The following is a 20801-nucleotide window of genomic DNA, read 5'->3' as shown; positions in this document are numbered from 1 at the left end:
ATATTGTTACCATTTTATTTTTATGTTTTATTTATGTGCTATATCACCATGATCTTTTATACTTAGTCTCCTTTATTAAATAAAAAAATCATGATTTCAAAAGTAATAAAATGAATAATGTCACAACCCTAACCCCGAACCCGGTCGTGATGGCGCCTCTCGTGAAGACAAGGCCAGCCAATTTAACCAAATTCTCATTTTAAGCAGTTAATTGACATGAAAGCAATATAAGCAGGATTTAAATGATACTAAACATCGTAAAATATCGATACAGGTGCGGAATATCCAACCCGACATAGCCCTAACCAGGGTGTCATAAGTTACGAGCATCTATAGACCATGATACAAGTCTGCTAAGTCCAATATCTAGTATGAATGTTTGAAGGAAATAGTAGACACGGGCTACGGACGCCAACATCTACCTCGTAGACGCCAAGTGGAGGAATCAACACTTAGGAGCGGAACCAGCGACGCTTGAATCTGCACACATGGTGCAGAGAGTAATATAAGTACTCTGACCCAGTGAGTAATAAATATAAATAATGACTGAAAGTAAGAAAACGCGTATACACAAGGTATTCTATAATGAAGCAGTTAAATAAGAAATTGGTAAGCAGTAAACCAATGAAAAGTAGAATAAAATACTTCTACAACAATTAGACAAGTAATTGGCAGAGATTTAAGATAAAGTAAACACATAGAAGTTCGCCCCTCGGGCTCAATCTCACATCACAATGGGTACCCGCGCTTACTGGGGGTGTGTAGACTCAGGGAGGGGCCTCTTACAATATCAAGTCATCTCATGGCATCAAATCTAGGCTATCGGCCTCATGTCAATCAAGCCACCTCGTGGCGTATATATGTATCTCAGGCCCTCGGCCTCATATCAGTATCAATGTTCCTCATAATATAGGCCCTCGGCCTTACTTAGTCCAAAAATCATCACAAGCCCCTCGGCAATAGTAAAACAGTGTTTTCAGCCAAAACATCATTTAAAATATCATTTAAGTCTTGAAAACTGAGAAAGAATGGCTGAATAGTAAAATAGTGGAAAAATATCGTGACTGAGTTCAAGTAACAAGTCAAAACAGTGAGGAAAATATCAATAAATAGCCCCGAAGGGTTCAAATAGTTGGCACTAGGCCCAGCCCTAATAATGATAACATCACATAGTTTACAATCAAATACGCGGTAAAATCATCAATCGAGACGGACCAAGTCACAATCTCCAATAGTGCACGACCTCACGCTCGTCATCGGGCGTGTGTCTCACCTCATATAGCACTACAATGTGCAACCTGGGATTTCAAACCCTCAGAGCATCATTTACAATCATTACTTACCTCGAACCGGCTAAAACTCTACCTCACGACGCTTTTGCCCCTCGAATTGGCCTCCACGTGCGTCGAATCTATCCAAAATCAGAACGAATACTTCATAATATGCTAAGGAAACAAAGTCCAAGCGAAAACAATCGAAAAATACCAAAAATTCCGAAATTAGCAAAAACTCGAGCCCCAGGCCCACTTCTCGAAACTCAAAATTTTTTACATCAACGAGTTCCTTATCTCCCTACGAGTTCATACACATTAAAAGTTCTCAAATCTGACCCCAAATGGTCCTCCAAATCCTCAATTAGAATTTCAAAATTCCAAAGCCTATTTCTTCCATTTTTAGCAATAATTCAATGATTTTCTAGGTGGATTTCATAATATAAACGAGTTTTAGGTCCGAAATTCTTACCTCCAATCGTTTCCCCTCTTAGAGCACTCTTGAAGATTCTAGCAATTTCTTGGTAGTTCAACTATAGTAGTGGTTGTGCCTTCCACCAAATGCATATTTGTTTCCCTTTCTCGTTCCGCAATGAGTTTTGGAGCAGTTGGCCAAATCTTTTTGAAGCTATTTAGATGAATGAACAACAAACCACTTAATTCCTTGACCTTTAATGAGGAATCAAACAAATAAGATCCTTGGGGAAACCATCCGAATTCCCATCTTCACTTTATTATAATGGAGAGAGCATCTTTGTGTCCTTTTGCTGCTATACATAGCCATCATGACTTGTTTCACAATAGTGGGGGATCCACTAACTTTTATAAATATACTTCTCTTGTGCACTTCTCAAAATGCAACCCAAAATCTCACTTTAAGACTTTTAAGCTCTCACTTAAAGACTTTTAAACTCTCACTTTAAGACTTTTAAACGCGGTTGTCCATTTACCACTATATTAATCAATATTCTGGACACTTTTCAGTCACCTATGCAAGGTCTAGTTTGACCATTCAACTCTCTTTTATTAAACATGTTGTAATACATAGTTTTAAAGAATTTATTGCAGCTACTATAGACAATATAATGAAAGTCCTCAGTGCGCTTCCCATAATTAGCCATGAACTAATTTACAAGACCTCAATTAACAGCTCCCTAAACTGTAGCGTATAGATAGCTTCTTATCTCTTCAATTTGTCGTCTAAAACTTTTTTTTTTCCTGAAGCGGCAAATATCAACTTTGCCAATTCAAACCTAAATCTTCTCTACAACCCCAAAACCCATTCCATTCGCGCTCCTAAGTCACAAATCACCTCCTGAAGCTAACCGAACCATCAGAACTCACATCCGAGCCCTCTAACACATAAGTCAACGTCCGGTTGGCTTTTCCAACTTAAGACTTCCTAAAAGAGACTAAGTGTCTCATTTCTTACCAAATCCTCTCCGAACTCAAACTAATCAACACAGTCACATAAACACTGAGAACGAAGCATAAAGAAGCTGGAATGGGGGAAACGGAGCGGTAACTCATGAGACGACTGGCCGGGTCGTCACAAATAATTAATTTGATAGTTCACCGTTGGCTTGCCTAACAACGACGTTGGAAATCATCACGGCCTATAGTGAGTTTTGAATCGTGACAATATAATTCATATACAAGTTTATACATAGTTATACACTATTATACATGTACTGCACATGTATAATGAAATTAATTTTTTAATATATTTTCTTACTTTTTCTCGAACAATCCATGTAAATTTTAGTTTTCTTGATGATTTTTTTGCTAAATCAGGAACTTGCAGCAATTTTTTTATATCATATAAGTTGAATCAACGAAATTGGGGAAAAGTAAACTACTCGGTACTTTTATCTTATTTACCGGTTGAGGAAAAATTCTTTAGGAAAAGTTACAAACTTGTCTATCCATTAGAAAAATCATTCAAATCAAACGTAAAAATTACGGTGTCACAAAAATCCAAACAACTCTACTAAAATAATTGTTTCCGTAAAAGATACTAGAAAAACTAGCAGAACAAGCACAACCACCTACCTCAAGTCCTCAACTGCTCACTTGATCAACTCCAAACACCATTAATATTTTGATAGAATCACTCCCTACTATAATACAAAAGAAAATTAGATCTCAAAGAACTGGAGCCTTTGAAATTGTTGCTTCAAGAAGTTTTTCAAAGTCTAATATCAAATGATCATAGAACAATTCTCAAAAGTTAGTTTATTTATAAATAATGATTGGTACTTTATCTTGCAGTCAAACCAAACCAATTCTAAGTCAGAATTAAAACTTTAAAAAGAATAGAATTAAGGTTAAAATAGCACGGCTAGCCAGTTTTCGAACTGGTCATTCAAAAATAGTCAGTATTTGTAAAGTCATTGAAAAATAACTACTATTTTGCTGCAACAGGGATCAGTCCAGCATAATATACTGGAGAACACCTGTGTATGAACTTCCAACATATTATGCTGGAACTCCAACACGCGGAAAGTTCCAGTATAATATACTTGATATTGAGCACATGTGTATGAAAATAAAACATATTATACTGGACCGGTATATTATACTGTAACTCCAGTATACTTATGCTGAAACTTCATTATAATATACTAGAGTTCTAATATACTTATATTGGAACGCCAGTATATTATGCTGGAGTATATTCCGGATTTTGAACAGTATTTTTATTCAGATTTATCTTTACATGAAAAATGGCTAAATTTCGATTACTTTGAAACTATAACTATTTTTGAATAACCACTTGTAAATCTGGCTATTTTTGAATTTTTCCCAAATTTAAGCCATATGGGTCTTTATCTGGACCAAGTGGGCACGGCCCAACAGTGTGCTCCTATGTCCAAACTAAATCTGATCAATTCCAATTCTTTGTAACTCGAACAAAGACCAACACATTCCATCCAACATCCAACATATCATTATACGACATACTCAAACTTGGTCACAAGCTAAGATTAAGATAGAATTTTACCTCCTGTAGTAAAGGTATATACCCTATTTATTATAAATAAAAATTATTTTAAAATATTATTTTCTATAGCTACTTTTTATATTTTACAGTAAAATATATATTTATGGTATATACTACCATTGAGTCATGAAATAAGGGATGAAATAAAGCATGAAATACGCTATTTATATTTTTTCTCTTTCTTAGACAATTGGACATACCTATTTTTAAGGTGATTGATGTTACTATATTCATGAATACATGGCGTGAATACATGTGAATACATGCGCGTGCAGCTGGACTGCTCTGATTTTAGGCGCTTTTTACTCGTGTGTTATTCATGAATACAGTAGCACGAATACATATGAATACATGCGCGTATAGCTGGACTGCCTGATTTTAGGCGCTTTTTGCCGATGTATTCATGAATACATGACGCAAATACATGTGAATAGATGCGCGTACAGCTGGACTGCCCTGATTTTAGGCGCTTTTTACTGCTTTATTCATAAATACAACAGTGCAAATACATGTGAACTGCCCTGATTTTAGGCGACTGCCCTAATTTTAGGCACTTTTTGCTACTGTATTCATGAATACATGACGTGAATACATGTGAATACATGCGCGTACAGCTGGACTACCCTGATTTTTAGGCGTTATTTGTTGCTGTATTCATGGATACAACAACGCGAATACAACAAATACACTACCGTAACAACTGAATAGTAGTTATAGAAAGTAATTATGTATATGATAGCTATAGGAAGTTAATAACCACTAAACAATAGTGGTTTCTGAAAATTCCTCTTCAAGATATTCGCACACATCACACATAAATGTACAAGGGGCGACTCAAGTACATCTACGTCCTAAAGCTAAAGTTTAATATGAGACCTAATGTTTTTCTAAAAGATTATAATATATATTTTTATTTGAAGTTTATTCTTCTAGCTTTTGAGATGCAAAATCGATTTCTTCCAATAATTCCGTTTCAATTGATAATACATTCAATTCATTTAATCTTTCTTGAGTCATAGCTAAGATTTAATCAATTTTAATTTTAAATTTTTTTTTCGTTGAGGAAACTCCTATAGAATTATTAACATTACTCTATAAGTAATATATTTAGAAAAAAATCTAACTGTTTTATTTGATTAAGTATATAGTATCTTCTACTTGCACTATTTTCCTTGTCATATTAATTTCTAATTCACGTGTTAAAAAAATTATTCATACTACACATTTTTAAGTAAGTGAAATGATTACTTTATTTACACATCTAAAAGAATTTTCTTTATGAAAAAGCCTACTTTTGTACTAAAGTACTTAGTTTTATTTGTCTTCTAAAAATTAATCAAATGAGCGGCCTTTCAAATTCCATTCCACAAACCCCATTAATTCCACCAAATTCACCTGACATTATCAATCTATCGGGCGAACTAAACAGCCCAAAAAACTCCCACCCGCTCTCTCCCTACCCTCACACAACCCTACCCCAATATTCAAAGATAAATTATTAGATAATTCCGAGGAGACCCATATAATTATGCATCATGAAAAATATCATAGTCATTTCATGCCAGCGAATGCACCAACGGAGGAAGTAATTCTAAAGCCTACGCATGCAGTCTGGATGCAATTGATAAAGAAATTCAAATCAACCTATCAAATAAAGACCTCAAACGTATTTACCAGCCTTGGAAATACTCCGCATTATCAAAGCTCATAGGTAAATGTATACTTCATCATTATCTTAATAAGAAAATCCAAGATCTATGAAGACCTACGGAAAACTTTATCCTCATGGACCTAGGAGCGGATTACTTAATTGTGAAGTTTAATAAAGAAGGAAATATGATTAAATCTTTGCATAATGGTCCATGGTTCATCAATGATTTTTTTTTATCTGTGCAAAAATGGGAACCACAGTTTGTGGTAACTGAGGCTAAACAACTATTTTCAGCTATATGGATACGCTTACCATAACTCCCAACTGAGTTCTATGACAATTTTATCATCCAAAAATTTGGAAACAAAATAGGAAAATTACTCCGTATTAATCCATGAACTTCATCGACTTTAAGAGGGAGATACACGAGGTTGTGTGTGGAGGTGCCAATAGACACACCAGTTAAGCCTTTCATTTTTATTGGTTCTTATAAAGAATTAATTTTAAATGAAGGAGACCTTTATTGTGGCCAAAAATGGATTTCCCAATTCTTTAGGAAGTAAGATTTCCCAATTCTTTCAGCTACACTGCGGCCTTCAAATTATCAACACTTTCCGCCTCAGGTGCGACTTCTTCTGGTTCAGCAAATTGTTCAGACATGTTGTCACCCTGCTCCCCCTGCTGCAGTTCCACATTGCTAGCGTGAATTTCGTTACTTTCAACTGCTTTAGAACTTGCAGCATCCTCTTCCTTCTGCCCATACTGCACATTTGGTGTTTCCACTTGCGGTGGTACGTCGACAGACACAACCTCCACATGCTCTTCTGTGATCAGACTTCGAAAGCCATAGCTTAGCATGCTCAGTACAAAGGAAAAAAAATGAGTAAAAGAGGAGGTCCTACTCTCTTCTTCACGCTAGGTTAAAGGATAAATTTTTTTTTTACACATTATATATAAAATGGACCATGTCGGATAAAATATAAAAAAGTTGGCTCATTTTAATTGTGAGATTGGGCGACTGACATAGGATGGACCATAGGTTGAACCCCCAGAATTCTAAGATTTTCACCCTCGATCGTTCCTTCTTTGTGCGTCTAGCAGCACATACAAGATAGGAAAATTTTCATAGTTACTAATGAATTAAAAAATTATTTCACAATCTACAACGATTGGTTAAATATCATATTCTACAAAATAAATATAGTAAATGTTATACCCTCAAATACGATAGATTTTCTATAAACTAGGATACTCATTCTGAAAATAACCCATAATTATGCAATCTCCAACTAAAAACAAACACCCAAAACTATGGAATTATCCTTATTTATGTGACAGAAATAAATTTAATATAAAATACAATCAAATATTTGCATAACAATCTCGTCCTTTGACCTCAACTTTCGAACATACCAACCTAAAATGGCCACCGGCTCCACATCATAAGTCAAATCACCATCCAACTCGTGCTGAAGTCCAAAACACGATACTAATCACCGACATATTTTCGGAGCATAAATACATGAAACACTAGATGAATTCTAGACAGACTAGGTGGCAAGGCAAACTTGTAAGCTATCTCTCCAATCCTCTAAAGTACCTCAAACGGATGAATATACCGAGGGATCAACTTTCCTTTCTTCCCGAACCTCATAAAACCTTTCATGGGTGAAACCTTGAGCAGTACCTTCTCGCCGACCATGTAAGCACCACTATGAACCTTCTAATAGGCATAACTCTTCTTTCTAGACTGCACCGTGCGAAGTTGATCCTAAATCAATTTAACCTTGTCCAAAGCATCCTGAACCAAGTCAGTATACAATAGCCTAGCCTCACCCGGCTCAAACCAACCCACCAGAGATCGACACTGTGTCCCATAAAAAGCCTTATACGAAGCCATCTAAATGCTCGATTAGTAGCTGTTGTTGCAGGAAAACTCTGCGAGCGGCAGAAACTTATCCCAAGAACCCTTAAATTATATGACAAAAGCGTGAAGCATATCCTCCAATATCTAAATAGTGCGCTCGGACTGTCTGTCCCTTTAAGGGTGAAACGATGTACTCAACTCAACCTGTATGTCCAACTCTCGCTGCACGGTTCTCCAAAAATGCAATGTAAACTACATGCGGTGATCTGAAATGATAGACACCGGCACACCATGAAGGCAAACAATCTTGCAGATGTAAATCTCAGCCAACCGCTCTGAAGAATAAGTAGTGGTAAGTAGTCCAAACTGGAATGAAGTGCGCGGACTTGGTCAGTCGATCCACAATCACCCAAATGGCATCAAACTCCCTCGAAGTCCATGGGAGCCCAATTACAAAATCCATAGTGATACGCTCCCATTTCCACTCCGGAATATCAAGCATCTGAAGAAATTCGCTCGGTCTCTAATACTCATACTTCACCTGTTGACAATTTAGGCACCGAGCAACAAACCCCACTATATCCTTCTTTATTCTCATCTACCAATAATGCTTCCTCAAGTCCTGGTACATCTCGCAACACCCGGATGAATGGAATATTGCGAATTGTGGGTCTCCTCAAGAATCAACTCACGTAGCCCATCTACACTAGGCACACAACTTCGACCCTGCATCCTTAACACCCATCACCCCTAATAGTAACACCCTTAGCATCACCGTGCTGAACCGTGTCCTTAAGGACTAGCAAATGTGGATCATCATATTGACACTCTCTAATGTGATCAAATAAGGAAGACCAAGAAACCACACAAGATAGAACCCGACTAGGCTCTGAGACATCTAATCTCACAAACGGGTTGGCCAAAGCCTGAACATAAATTTCAAGAGTCTCTCACCAACAGGAATGAAAGCAAGGCTATGCATACTCATCGACTTTCTACTCAAGGCATCGACCACCACATTGGCCTTCCCGGGATAATACAGAATAGTAATATCATAGTCCTTTAGCAGCTCTAACCATCTCCGCTACCTCAAATTTAGATCATTTTGTTTGAACAAGTGCTGGAGACTCCAATGATCTGTAAATACCTCACAGACACACCATAGAGATAGTGCCTCCAAATCTTCAATGCATGAATGATGGCGGCCAACTCCAAATTACGAACAGGGTAGTTCTTCTCATGGGGCTTCAACTAACGTGAAACATAACCAATTACTCAACCCCCTGCATCAAGACACACCCAATACCAATCCGAGAAGCATAACAATACACTATATAAGAGCCTAACATTGAAGGCAAAAATAGAACTGGAGTTGTGTCAAGACAGTCTTGAGCTTCTGAATGCTCTCCTCACACTCATCCGACCACCTAAAAGGAGCATTCTTCTGGGTTAATTTGGTCAAAAACGATGCAATAGATGAGAAACCCTTCACAAAGCAACGATAATAACTGGCCAAACCGAGAAAGCTCCGAATCTACATAGCTGAGGATGGTCTGGGCCAACTCTGAACCGCCTTTATATTCTTTGGATCCACCTTAATCCCCTCACTGGACACCATGTGCCCCAAGAACGCCACTGAACTAAGCCAAAACTCACATTTGGAGAACTTGGCATAAAGTTTCTCCTCCCTGAGCCGCTGCAACACAATCCTCAGATGATGGGCATCCACTTTCTAGCTACGTGAGTACACCAGGATATCATCAATGAATATTATGACAAACGAGTTGAGATAAGGCTGAAATACATTATTCATCAGATGCATGAATGTTGCTAGGGCATTGGTCATCCCAAAAGACATCACAATTAACTCATAATGACGATAACGGGTCCTGAATGCCATCTTTAGAATATCCGAGTTGTGAATCTTCAACTGGTGATACCCAGACCTCAAATCAATCTTAGAGAACACCCTCACTCCCTGAAGCTGGTCAAATAGATCATCAATATGCGGAAAATGATACTTGTTTTTTATTGTAACTTTGTTCAACTGCCTATAGTCAATGAATATTTGCATAGTACCATCTTTCTTGTTCACAAATAGAACCAGTGCACCCCAAGGCGACACACTAGGCTTAATAAACCCCTTATCAAGAAGTTCCTGAAGCTGCTCTTTCAGTTCTTTCAACTCAGATGGTGTCATACGATACGAAATAATAGAAATAGTTGAGTGCCCGACACCAAGTCAATACCAAAGTCAATGTCCTTACTGAGTGGCCTGCTCGACAGGTCTGCATGAAACACATTTGAAAAGTCTTGCACCACTGGAACAGAAATAGTAGGAGTATCAGCACTAACATCCCTCACAAAGGCCAAAAAATACATAGACCCCTTCTTAACCATCCGTTAGGCCTTCAAATATGAAATCACTCTACTAGGAACATAATCTAGAGAATCTCTCCAGTCGATCCTTGGCAACCCCGACATCGGTAACATCACGATCCTAGCGGGACAATCCATAATAGCATGACATGGAGACAACCAATCCATACCCAAGAACATGTCAAAATCAACCATACTAAGAAATAAGAGATCAACTCTGGTCTCCACTCCTCCAATAGTCACTACACATGACCGATATACATAGTCCATGTCACGTCCCAAATTACCCCCTATACGTGATTGGCACCAACTAACACTACCTACCAGGCAAACCCCTTTCTCTAACATTTGACCATCTACACAAACACCAAGAGAAAAAGATGTAGGCCTAATAGTATTATTAATAATTAAAGTGGAAATAATTATCGCCCAATACCTTAGTCAATTGATAGGAAAACCAACACTCACTCAAATAATAAAACTCTAGCCCAAATCTCACACTAAGACCATGGAGCATCTAACAGAGTAATATGAGTTTTATTGACGGGTATGCAAACCCCAAAGAAAAAAAGAAAATAACTAACATGAACTAGGTAAGTCTGAATTGAAAGCCTCCACGAACAATGCGGTGGCTCACTTCAGCAATAGGATCCACTCGAACAAACTCGTCAGCCACTAGCTCTATCTCCCGCAACGGTATCTGCATAGAGATGCAAGTAAGGAATGAGTTATACGTAAATATAACCCAGTAAGATCCTCGACCCGTCACTTTAAATACCTCTGGAACAAGTGTTAGAAAATATAAACATACCACAACACGAATGATATAGTAAATATGATAATTATACAGTAACTCAATATATGTATATCAACAGAGTTATTAAGAATTAACCCACTAAGGACTTATCATAGTTGCAGTGAAAGAAATTTATCAACATACCTACGAGTACACAACGGCACAACAATGCCTCAAATATGTAACAGAGCATACACAATGCTCACAGAAGCATACACAATGCCCCAAATATATCAAGAAACATACACAATGCTCGGGTGATGTACACAGGTATACACAATGCTCCAACATCATGGCGCACATCCGTATCAAACTCAACATCATGGCGCACAACCATATCAAACTAACATCATGGCGCACAACCATATCAAACTCAACATCATGGTGCACAGCCGTATCAAACTCAACATCATGGCACACAACCGTATCAAACTCAACATCATGGCGCACAGCCGTATCAAACTCAACACCATGGCTCACAGCCAAATCAAAGTATCAAACTATTTATAAAATATTTTTTTATATATTTTTCATAAAATAATATATTTGCGGCTAGTCTAAGACCACCGATTCTGTCAAACGCACGCTTGTCCCAACACATGGACCAGGTAGAGAAAATACATTTTCAAAACAGGTTTTATAAAAGCAAGCATCAAAGGTTAAAGTCTCACTTACCTCACTAACGAAAAGTTTTCCAACCTTGCAACGTCTAGAACACTAATCAAGTGGCCTCCAACAGCATCAATCTGTCCAAAAGTATTGATTAACAATATCAATTATGATAGTCAGGTTGATCTCATAATTCTTTTGAAACATTCAAAATAAAGTTAACTCAAAAGTAGACTCCCCGTTGATTATTGCTAAATCCCCGAACAAATTATATTATCGAGTTACCCATAAGTCATAGAGTCCAATCTATCATCAAGTTCTAATCTTGATACTACGATAAGTCAAATATGAATTCTTATACTAAATCCAACAATTGATATGCTAAACAGTCGACTAATCCCTTAATAATTCACATATTCAAAGTTTATTTGCCTGGCTTAAAAGGGTTTCTAAGCGTCCTAAACTTTATGCTCATTAATGCATCTATAATTATACGTGAGTTGAGGAATTCAAACCTTATTACATGAATTTATGTAATGCAACTAATTTAACAATATATACAAAACTCTAAAACGAATTCCATATGCAAAGTGTTCTGACTTCAAAAAGGCAATCTCAAATAGTTCTTATCCATTATTAAATAGTAAGGTTTTCATTACAAAATTCTACTCATATTCCCAAGGCCTTATAAATACTACAATGTTTTCCATAGCCACTCTATTCTAATTCGATCTTTGTCACTATAAAAAAAAGAATTAGTGATAATATCCCTCCTAGATTAATTCAAGAAATATAGCCATAGTGATAAAATTAAATCTATACTTTTCTATCACAGTTGAGTTGTAACGCACAAGAATATTTCACTCTTTCTAACCCTCTAAGTTCACGCCACCAACGGTTCAAGAGAATCCTTGCCACTATCGAAAACTCTCTACATTGTAGTGAATTTCTCTTAGTTATCTAAAGTTAATTGTTCACTTATTCGTCACTTTAGGTTTTTCCCTTCTAGGTCTTACACGTAACTAGAATGATGGGCTTAGTCCACTCTATTATTATATAATTATTAATTTTCACTTGGCTAGCCATCGCACTTTACACCTATGTAAATGATAATCTCATTTTAAAAAAATTTATATGTACATGCATATTAATACCTGTGAAAATTAAATAAATTATCACTAACAACATAACTTAAAAGTTTACTTCTAAGATATCAGGTTATTACAGTCCACAACAATAGTATTGCCCACTATAGTAGATATATGAACAGATGAAACTACGGACTCGCGGGGTATATCCAAATAACGAGAAAAATACAATGATACATATGAATAAGTAGAACTAGGATCTAATAATACAGAAGCATTCCTGTGGCATACTAAGACAATACATGTGATCATTGCATCTGAAGTAACAACATCTGGTCTGGCAGGAATAACATAGAATAGGGCATGAATGCCACCTGATCAACCCCCCCTCTAGGGCAACCTCTAGCTGGCTGTGCCCAACCCCGAGCTGGCTAGGCGGGTGGTGAAGTAACTGGACCTGCACTGGACCTCCTGGGTGACGGCGACACTGTCTCCACATATTCCCAAACTCCTCGCACTTGAAGCAACTCCCTAGTGGTGTTAGTGGTGGTGGTTCAAAATGAAAGGGGCCCCGAGTACCGGGATAACTGCTAGAAGAACCTAGCATAGATAAACCATGAACTGATGGAGCATGGGAGAGCACTGAGAGATGACAGAACCGGACAGACACTATAGGAACCATGGCTAGATGATGCACCAGAATGAACTGGACAAGCCATCTGAGCAGGCCTATAAGGACAACCCCTGTTGTGGTAGGAATGTCCCTCCAGAAGGAACACAACTGAAACCACCCAAACCACGAGGCCTCTTGGCATGCCTCTCCTCACGTTCCTAACTACGAACCATCTCTAGCCACCAAGCAATAATAACCACCTCGTCGAATGTAGCACCTGATACACTCTCCCAAGTCATAACAAAATGGTACTGATAGTAAAGGCCATCAATAAACCTCTTAATCCTCTCCCTCTTAGTGGGAACCAACCAAACTGCGTGACGATCCAACTTTAAAAATCTCATCTCATACTGGGTCATAGATATGCCATGGTGACGTAGCTACTCAAACAGTCTACGCAACTCTTCCCTACGAGTATGTGGCACAAAATTCTCCAATAAGATAACGGAGAACTCATGCCATGTAAGTGGTGTTGCACGACTAGCCTGCACCTCTCATAGGCCTCCCACCATTTGACGACAAACTGAAAAGTAGTGAATAATACCCCACTAGTCTCTATATACCCGTCGTGTGAAGAATCTGCTGGCACCTATCCAAGAAGTCATGGGCATCCTCACACTCAGCCACCCTGAATGATGGAGGCTGGAGCCTCCCAAATCTCTCTAGTCTCCTTTGCTCATCATCAGTCATAACGAGATCCACCTAGGCCTGAGCAACTGTAACCGGTTGGGCTGGTAGTACCCCCGGTGTCTGAAATCCTTGCATCACCTGCTTTGGAGTATTAGCGGCAGGAGTGTGAGTACCTTCTCTGGCCTAAGAAGTGGTTGGCGCAGTCTGAAAAGAAATCGCCCGAGCAAGGCTAGTGCACATAGTCAAAATATGAGCCAAAGCCTCTTGAAGGCCTGGAATCACAATGGGCACAGTTGGTGCCTGAGTTGGCCCCACTGGCTCAACCATATCTGGAACCTACTCCTGAGCTAGAGCAACCAGTAGATCGGTAGGTGATGCTCTAGCTGCACCTCTGCCCCTACCGCGACCCCGACCCCTCGTGGCCCTAACTGATGGTACTGGTGATTGTCTGTCTTGTCCGGTGACACGTGTCCTCACAATCTGTAAGAGATAAAAGAAAATTAGTTACCAGAATTAAAAAATTCGCAGCACGACAAGAAAATAAGAATGTGAAGTTTTCCTAAGGGTTCGTCAGCCTCTCGAAGATAAGTACAGACGTCTCTGTACCGATCCGCAAGACTCTACTAAACCTGCTTATGACTTGTGAGACCTATGTAACCTAGGATTTGATACCTAGTTGTCACGACCCAAAAACCAACCTGTCGTGATGGCGCCTATCATGTTACTAGGAAAGTCGTCTACTCAGATATTTCTAACACTTCAACTTTGAAATATATTAAAACAGTTTAAAGAAATAAAAATCTCATAAAATGGGATGGAATATCATAACTTAATACATAAGTTCTCCCAAAAATCGGGGTGTCACTGAGTACATGAGCATCTACATAATGACATAGTCTGGTACATTGTCTAGAAAGTAGAACTGAAATAAATAACTGAAAGATAGGGAGGAGAGTCAAGATATGCGGACGCCAAAGCAGCTACCTCGATGATCTCCGAATGTCTGAACTCTACGAATCAACAACTGTTGTGATCGAAAACACCTGGATCTGAACATGAGGTTCAGGGTGTAGCATGAGTACAACCAATTCAGTAAGTAACAAGTTTAATTGGGCTGAAAGTAGTGACGAGCATTGCAGATACAGTTCAATTACAGAATTTTAGTACAAAAATGTAGGCATGCTTTCAAGTTTAACTGTTAAAGCCCAAACAGGTAAATCATGTCAAGTTCAATTGAAACACGATATGGTGCATCTCAATATCTACAGGACAGTTATATATGCCAACTAAAGTACAAAACAGTAATGAAATCATATGCATACTCTCAGAGCATCAGTCACTCAGTCCTCCCATTCACTCCATCCTCAGAGTCACTCATTCGTCACAGTTACTCCATCCTCACATCCATTTAATCCTCCCAGTCACTCGGTACTCGCACTCCGTAGGTACATGTACTTACTGTGGATCTGCAGACTAAAGAGGGCCAATTCTAGCCCAAGCGCTATAATAAACCAATCATATCATGAATCAAATAAACATATTATGGCGTGCAACCCGCTCCCATAAATATCCTCACAATCAGTCTCTCAGCCTCACTCAATCATCAATCTCTCTAGTCTCTCAGGCTCTCAAGAATCATGATAATCAGCCCAAACAATGATGATATAATGTATCAATAAAGGACAATAGAGACTAAGATCTAGTATGCAAATAAAAGCTGTGACTGAGTACAAGATGACAATTATGCAAATAATTTAACATGTAACACGACCTCTGTGGATCCCTACAGTATCAACACATAGCCTAAGCATGATCTCTAATATGACTTGCAGCTCAATTTCTTTAACCCATGATGAAATTAAGGATAACGACAAGATTAAACAACTATATAGTTCCATGGAATTGACCAAATCCCAATTCTTACGGTGCATGCCCACACACCCGTCACCTAGCATGTGCATCACCTCAACACCAATCACATAACACGTAATTTGGGAGTTTATACCCTCAAAACTAAGTTTAGAAGTGTTACTTACCTCAAACCCTGCAAGTCTCTACTCCAACATGCCCCTGCCTCGCAAAACGGTATCTGAATGACTCGAATTTAGTCACAAACAATTCGATACAATCAACACAAGCTAAAGTAATCAATCCCATAAGAAAATACTAAGTTCTTAATCAAAGGTCAAAAAGTCAACTCAAAGCCAACCTCTAGGCCCACATCTCGGAATCCAATAAAAGTCACAAAATTCGAAAGCTCATTCAACCACGAGTCCAACCATACCAAATTTTCCAAAATCTGACACTAAATCGTCACTCAAATTCCCAATTTAAATTCTCCAAATCCCAAGCCTCTAACTCCTAAAATTACACCTAAAAAAACACACTCCGGTCTGAACTTCACTCGAGGCCCCGGGGACCTCAACTAAATATACCAACAAGTCTGAAAACATGATACAAACTTATTCGAGCCCTCAAATCACATCAAATAACGCTAAAACCACGAATCGTTCATCGATTCAAGCCTAAAGAACTTTTAAACTTCCAACTTCTACATTCGATGCCTAAAGCTATTAAATCACGTCCAATTGACCTCAAATTTTCCCCATAAGTCATAAATGATACTACAGACCTACTCCAACTCACAGAACCCCAATACAAGCCTCGTAACCACAAAGTCAACTCTCGGTCAAACCTATAAATTTTTAACTTTCGCCATTTCAAGCCTAATTCAACTACAAACCTCCAAATCACAATTCGGACACAATCCTAAGTCCAAAACCACCCAACGGAACGAACAAAATTTTCAAAACTCCATTCCGGAGTCGTTTACACATAAATCAACATTCGGTCAACCTTTTCAACTTGGAGACTAAGTGTCTCAACTCATTCTGAAACTTCTCCGGACCCAAACCAACTACTCCAGTAAGTCACATAAAAATAATTAAGCATGAAATGAGCAGTAAATAGGGGAACGTAGCTGCAACTCTCAAAGCGACCGACCGGATCGTCATTGAACTACAACAACCTTGTGGAAGTAGAGACTAACACCAACCATCAACAACCAATTCCAATGAATAGAGCCGCTTCTATAATTTTTTGGAATGTTCGAGGGGTAAATAATAATGATTTTAAGAAAATTTAAGGAACTCATACATACTCACAAGTCATGCATGGTGGCTTTACTAGAAACAAGGATGACCTCCCATGCAACTCTTCTCAATGACTTTAACTTCTCGGAGATGATTAAGTTCCTGCTGAGGGTCTTTCTAGAGGAATGGCATTTTTATATGATCACGATGTGATTAATATTGAACACTTCACTAGGAGAGGACAAAAAATTCATGCACTGTTAGCGGTATGATCCTTTAGATATTCTTGGCTACTTAGTTCTATTTATGAAAGTACAAACCAGTTTAATAGAGACACTATGTAGGAGAACCTAATTTCCATTTCAAAAAATTACAAAAGACCTTGGTTGATAGGAGGAGACGTCAACGATATTGTTAGTTCTCGGAAAAAATAGGTGGTAGACTATTCACTCTAATAGATCATCTAAGCTTTAGAATTTTATTAACAAGTGCAAGTTAATAGATTTAGGTTTTAAAGGCTGTAAATTTACTTGGTCTAATCATAAAATAAAAAACAAGGGCTTGAAACATGGAAAGATTAGACCGAGTATTTGCTAATGAAAATTGGTTGCAAATTTTCCCCAACGCAACTATTACCCATCTTCCTAAAACATATTTAGACCATAATTCTATCTTAGTCAAATTAAACTATGTGAATCAAAACTCCGCAAGACCTTTTAGACTAGAAAATATTTGGTGCACTCATCAGGATTTTATTAATATAGCAATGGCTAATTGGCAAAATGAAGACCTCATTGTAAATACTAAAAACTTCACCAACCACTTACAAATGTGGGGAAAATCAACCTTTGGGAATATTTTTAGGAATAAAAAAAGGTTTTTAGCCCCGCTTTATAGTTTATAGTATTCAAAATTCTATTAATTATGGTCATAGCCTTTTTCTGCAAAATCTTCAACAAAGCCTCATAATAGAATATTACAACCTCCTAAAACTAGAAGAGGATTATTGAAAACTTAGATCCCGTATTACTTGGCTCAATGACGAAGGTGCAAATACTAGATTCTTTCATATTAGTGCTTCTAATATGAAAAGACGAAATCATATAAGCTTTTTTAAAGATTATCATGGAAACTGGGTAGACAACCACACTGACCTATGAGCACACACAGAGAACTACTACCAAGATATATTTACAACTAATCACAATCAATCAAATTGGTTTAGGATTAAACATTGTCAGTCAATCTTTAATAATGTGGATCTCTCCTCTCTTGACAAACCACTCCTTGGTAGTGAAATAAATTCAGATTTATTCTCATTTAAGCCTTTCAAAGCTCCGGGCCAGATGATTTACACCTTTTTTTTCTTTCAAAAATAATAGCATATTATAGGAAACTCAATACGTACCCTTTGTCGTAAGGTTTTCGACAAACACTCTATCCCTCCAGACATTAATACCACTTTCTTGTGTCTAATCCCCAAGATTCCTAATACCAACAATCTAAAAAAATTCAGACCTATAGGTCTAGGTAATACAATTTATAAGATCATCGCCAAAATTATCGCAAATAGAATTAAGCCTTTCCTAGAAAAATTAATTAGTCCATATCAATCAAACTTTATGAAAAATAGAAGGGCTAGGGATAATGCTATTGTTATCGAGGAAGTTATCTCTAGTTTCAAAAAAATAAGTGGTAAAATTGGTAGTATATTACTTAAAATAGACCTAGAAAAAGCTTTTGATAAGATTGAATGTTCATTTATCTATTAAATGCTTCTATTTTTTAAATTTCCTCCAAATATGACAAAACTTATCATGTCATGTGTTACTACTAGTATCATTGCAGTACTAGTTAATGACTCATAAAATAAACTTCTTTAACCCTAATAGAGGTATTAGACAAGGAGATCCCATGTCCCCATATATTTTCATATTATGTATGGAGATACTTTCAAGATATATTAATCACCAATTTGATATCAAGCAATGGATTCCCATTAAAATATGCACCAAAGGTCCTGCCCTATCCAATCTGTTCTTCGTTGACGACCTTATCCTAATGGGAAAAATAAATAACATAACATGCTCCACGATCCGGAATGGTCTTAATCTATTTTGTCAACTGTCTGGACAAAATATTATGCTAAATCCAAAATTATATTTTCAAAAAATTGCTCAAGAGATTGTATCAATAACACCTCCTCCTACTTTGGCATTAAGAGTAGTAATTCCTTCGGCAATTACTTAGGTTTTCTCATCCTACAGGGTCACTCAGACCAAAATATTCTCAATACATAATCGATATCATGCGCAACAAACTCTCTAGTTGGAAAACAAATTGCATGAACATAGGGGGAAGAGCCACCTTAACTATTTCCATCCTCGCTAGTTTACCAGCCTATTACATGCAATATACCCTGTTGCCCGCCAAAACACTAAAAGCTATTGACAAAATTCAGAGGAATTTTCTATGAGGAACAACGGAGTCAAAAAAAAAAAAGGCATATACTTAGTTGGGATATTGTTACAAACAATAAAGAAAATGGGGGATGTCTTAAAGAAAGCAAAATCAAAAAATTTATCTCTCCTTGCAAGCCTAGTTTGGCGACTCATAAATAATCCTCATACCCTTTGGGCAGACCTACTCATCAAGAAGTATTTAAATAGCTCAATATCTAGTCACTCCTTTTGCTGGAAAAACATTCTTAAAGGTTGGACTATTTGTAATAAGGGTATCGCATGGTCCATACACCAAAGATCCTCGTTAAATATTTGGAACTGTAAATGGATCCCAAATTGTAATAACCTCAGGGATTATGTCACTGGCCCTCTTAACAAAAATGAAATAGCCTTAGCTATTAGGGACATAAGACATAACAACATTTGGAACCTAGACATTATATCCTTTAGGCTCCCTGAAGATATAAAAGAAAAAATCCACTCCTTTATTTTTTCCCATTGACACTTCTTCAGATGTTCCAATATGGACTAATAATAATAATAATAATGGAATTTTCACTACTAAGTCTTGCTACAAATTAATCGATAAAGAACAATCTACTAAGTCAAATTACATGTAGATTTGGAAATTACACTGCCCCAACAAGATTAATTTTTTCCTTTGGTTATGTTATCACAATAGGATACCTTGTAGGAACTACCTTTATCATATTGATATGAATGTTGATGAAATATGCACAATATGTAGGAAAGACCCCGAAAGCATAACTCATATCTTTTTAAACTGCCCAACAGCAAGGGAACTATGGCTTGACATCGGTATTAATACAAGCTCAATATTCAATAGTAATGGTCACTAGCTTGACACTATTAGAAACCTAAAAACCTAAACCCTAGCATACCTTCTAATCTAATCGGCTGGAATACCTTTTTCCCTTTCATCATTTGGAATCTCTGGATTACAAGGAATAATAATAACATAAATAACACTACTAAGGTTGTTTCTCTAAATTTTGTATTAAACCAAGCTACATAATACAAATTAACGATAGAGCAAGAGAGCAACCTTACTAAACACATTCCTATCCAAATTAGCTAGATAAAGCCACCAACGGGATGGTATACACTCAACATAGACGGAGCCTTCAACAATGGTGATACACACGGTGGAATTGGGGACATATTTAGAAATTAGAAATAACAATGGAGACTGGATGATGGGCTTTCAAATGAAAACCCATTCAAAATCACTCATCCACACAGAACTACAGGCTCTCTT

At 37.4% G+C, this 20801-nt stretch overlaps 1 long non-coding RNA gene across 1 annotated transcript; it reads right to left on the bottom strand.

Annotated features, from left to right (window-relative positions):
- Positions 1-210: 210 nt before the first annotated feature.
- LOC142170561 (uncharacterized) lies at positions 211-2122 on the bottom strand. The gene is made up of 3 exons (XR_012699809.1): positions 1744-2122; positions 1344-1411; positions 211-480 (listed from the first exon to the last, which is right to left on the bottom strand). It is a non-coding gene; the product is annotated as an uncharacterized LOC142170561 (long non-coding RNA).
- Between the last annotated feature and the right edge of the window lie 18679 nt (positions 2123-20801).

This window comes from Nicotiana tabacum, chromosome 16, assembly GCF_000715075.1.
Source record: "Nicotiana tabacum cultivar K326 chromosome 16, ASM71507v2, whole genome shotgun sequence".
Taxonomy (NCBI): Eukaryota; Viridiplantae; Streptophyta; class Magnoliopsida; order Solanales; family Solanaceae; genus Nicotiana; species Nicotiana tabacum.
Note: the sequence above shows the minus strand (reverse complement) of the source record. Positions and strands in the feature narration are given on the sequence as shown.